The sequence below is a fragment of the Desmodus rotundus genome, chromosome X, assembly GCF_022682495.2.
Source record: "Desmodus rotundus isolate HL8 chromosome X, HLdesRot8A.1, whole genome shotgun sequence".
Lineage (NCBI taxonomy): Eukaryota > Metazoa > Chordata > Mammalia > Chiroptera > Phyllostomidae > Desmodus > Desmodus rotundus.
The window spans coordinates 6,199,008-6,202,652 of NC_071400.1; the positions used below are offsets into that span (position 1 = coordinate 6,199,008).

At 51.7% G+C, this 3,645-nt stretch overlaps 1 pseudogene; it reads right to left on the reverse strand.

The window, feature by feature from the left end:
• Nucleotides 1–1,230: 1,230 nt before the first annotated feature.
• LOC112300040 (germ cell-less protein-like 1 pseudogene) lies at nucleotides 1,231–2,658 on the reverse strand (annotated as a pseudogene).
• Nucleotides 2,659–3,645: the final 987 nt, after the last annotated feature.

Here is a 3,645-nt window from a genome sequence, read left to right on the forward strand (position 1 = left end):
TATTAGAAAACTGAACTGATGGACTCATTAACACATGTATACACCATGACTAAGTGGAATTTATCCCTGGGAAGAATGGTTCAGCTGATGAGGGTTCAACTCCTCAACATTGGTTCTGGCAATGATCTTTAGATATGACAACAAAAGCATAAACAGCCAAAGAAAAAAAATCAACCAGTAGGACTACATCAGCCTTGAAAGCTTCTGCACTGAAAATAAAACAATTAACCTACAAAATGAGATATTTGCAAACCATGTATGAAAATAGATTAATATCTAAAATTTATAAAGAACTCATACAACCCAATAACAACAACAATGAAAAGAAGTGGTCTGGCTTAAAAATGGGCACAGGAACTAAAAGGACATGTTTCCCAAGAAATATTCAAATGGTTAATGGGCACATGAAAAGGTGCTCAACATGACTAACCATCAGGGAAATGCAAATCAAAACTCACAATGAGAGTGGTTATTATCAACAAGATTAGTGATAACAAGTGTGGGTGAGGATGTGGAGCAAAGCAAACCCTTGTGCCCTGTTGGTGAGAGTGTAAACTGGTTTAGCTATCATGGTAAACAGTGTCGAGTTTCCTCAAAAACTTAAAAAAACACTCTTCAATTGAAGAATGATCAACAAACAAAAGGAAGATCATAAGTGGAGGCTGGATGAGCTCACATAGTGAGAGACCATGGAAAGCACCTACCACACTCAGTGGCAGGAAATGGGAAGGGGGAGCAATTCAAATGGAGCCAGTGGTGGTGGCGGTCATGAGTGGGGCAGGGCAGCTCTATACTCAACAAATCAAAGAGAAGTCAAGGTATTCCTTTAACATTTATTTAATCAAACTAAAGGCAAAGAGTTAAACTAAGACTAGTAGAGTGGGTAGGCCAGGGATTCTCTCTAAAGTCAATTGGTCTTTGTTTCCCAGAAATTATACGGGGTCAGGAAGGGAGGTCGGTATATCTTAAACCAGGAGGAGGAGTTGCCACATGAGCAGCATGAATGAGTTCTGGAGGTATTTGGGGGCTTCAAAATGCATCTTCTTCCTAGGTGCCGGTAAACAGTCTCAAATGTTACAAGCTACAGGTCAACAAAGCCTCTGACTGAGTTGGTCACCAGAGACGGGCAAGGCCAGTTGATTCCAAACAGGGAACTGGCACCTCCAGCAGGCTGGCGGCCGCTGTGCCCAGGGAAGAGGGGCTCAGCTCTCTGAGCTTTTGCACGGACTCTCACTCTGGGCCGCGCCCCTCTCTGGGGACGTACAGGAAGTTGCAGGCCACATATATGGGGAAGACCACATCTTGGTTCTCCAGGTTCAATACCTCCAGCTCTTCATCTCTTCCCAGGGAAAGCACACGGTACTCTGTGCTCTTCCTGAAGGTGGCTCTTCCAGTGGTGTCCAAGGAAACCACAAACAGGCGGAAGGCGACCTTTCTCTGCCACAGTAAGCTGACCCCGAGGCCATGGGACTTGTTCTTGGCGCTGCGCTTGAAGATGATGCGCCGGTTGGTGTAGCACACCACCAGATCCCAGCCAAAGTTGAAGCCGACCCACCGCCAGCTGCACCGCACTTCCTTAGGGAGGTGGTGCCCACACCGCATGCTGTTCCCGGGTGAGTTGGGCACATGGATGTCAGTGGGCCCGACCCCCTTGCTTTGCTCGGCCCGGACCAGGGCAAGCCACTGGTCTTTGTATACCGGGGCCAGCCACGTGGCCGGGATCAGCGCATCCTGGTCAATGATGCGTGCTGACTGCAGGTCACAGATGATATAGGCCAGTCGCAGACGCTGGAACACTGGCACGAAGGCTCTGCCCTCCTGGGTTTCCAGGAAAGGGGTGCCTCCCGACTCCCTCTTGGACCTGGCAAACCACAGGTTGGCGTCGGGCAATAAGGCTCTGCGGGAGCCGCTCCATCCTGGCTGCAGCTGCAAGTACATCCACTTTTTCAGCATGGCGTACACATCCATCTCCACTTCCATCACTAAGAGCTCTGAAGAGGCAATGAGCTCTTTCATGACATCCGGGCTGAGTTGTCGCAGTAATAGCTCATCACTGCGGTGAGTCATCAGATTGTCCAGCAGCCACTGGAAGCATATGGTCCTGATGTTTGGGAGGCCGTAGCTCTCAGCAGAGTGGTAGTAGCTGCATACGGTGTAGACAGTAACAGTCTCCTTCATGACTTCCCCGCACTTTCGAGTCAGCTCGTCCAGCTGCAGCATGCAGGCCGTGGCCAGGATGGACACGACGCGTCTGGGTGGAATGTACACGGAGCCTTGGTACAGGGAGCCTAAAGCCTCGTGCAGGGCCTCACGGTCAATGTTCTCGTCAGGCATCTGCAAGTCTATGGTATTCATGGTTGCTTCCCTCCACGCACCACTGAACATGCTCGCAAAGTAGCCTGACTGGCACAAGTAGACCTTGTGCAAGTTCCACACCTCCCCTAGTGCGCGGATCTGCACATCGCTGCCTTCCCCCATGAGGAAGAGTTTCTCATAAACGGAACCTGAAATGCCTCTGGCTCGCTTCCGGAGGCGCCCCACAGCGGGAGGCCCTCCTGAGTCCGCCTTCCGTTTGAAGCCACCCTGACCGGTGGAGGGTCCGGCCTCTTCACTGTCTTCCTCCACGTCGTCACCCGCTGCTGCAGCTGCCCCAGCCATCTCCTCCTCACCAGCCCCTGGCTGCCCTGGGGCATGTCTTCCCCGGCGCCACCACGGCATCCGACTGCTTATCACTCCCATGGCCCTTAGGTACCACCAAAGCACGTACCACAGACACGCCCCCTGTCACCACGAAGCTTCACTGGGCACCGGCTCAGCCCAGAGTGCTTCTGGGTACAGCAGACCGTCAGTCAGCTGTCCCGCCCCCTAGGAACCCACGCGAGAGGTCAGAGAGAGGTCAGAGAGAGCTCGCGAGACCCGGAAGAGCACGCTGCGTGCATGTCCTGCTGCGGCTGTGACTCTGGCGCCCCCTTCATGTCCTGGTGGTTGTATATCGGCCCTTCAGGTGCATTTCCGTGTCCTTTCAAGAACACATCTCGCATCAGCCCACCTAAAATATTGCGTGAACATTTTGGGAGGGATTGGATCTTTTTCCTCCACGGAAACACAAGCTTCATTTATTCAGGGAGTATTGATGGAGCACCCAGTGTGAGCCCAGGTCTGTGCCGGGCACTGGCATTATGAAGACAAGCACAACTTAGGATCACAGTGAACCGAGTTCACGTAACAAATGACTACAATACCCTTGGAAATTTGGGTAAATCCGGGAGCTTGGAGGAAGGATGTCAGGGAGAGGCACCCACTTAGTCTTTCTTACAGGGTGGCAGGTGGGGGGGCGGTTGTTAGGCAGCTGAAGCAGAAGACTGACCTTCACTCTGTGACTTTAAAGGAAACCTGAACCTCTTTCAGGCTCAGTTTCCCCAACGACAAGGAACTAAGAGGCTTCAAAGTCAGCCAATGTGCAAAGTTCCTCCCCGATGACATCTAGATGCCAGCTTTGTCCCCCAGGCACCCGAACTTCCCTCGTTAACTTCTAAGGCATTCTCATCCCCCGAGGCCATGACACCATGATCTGCCTGGATAAAGGTGGTAACATCTGCCCCAGGCTTTGCTTTGCTCTTGGACTCTTCTTTGTAAATAGTGTTT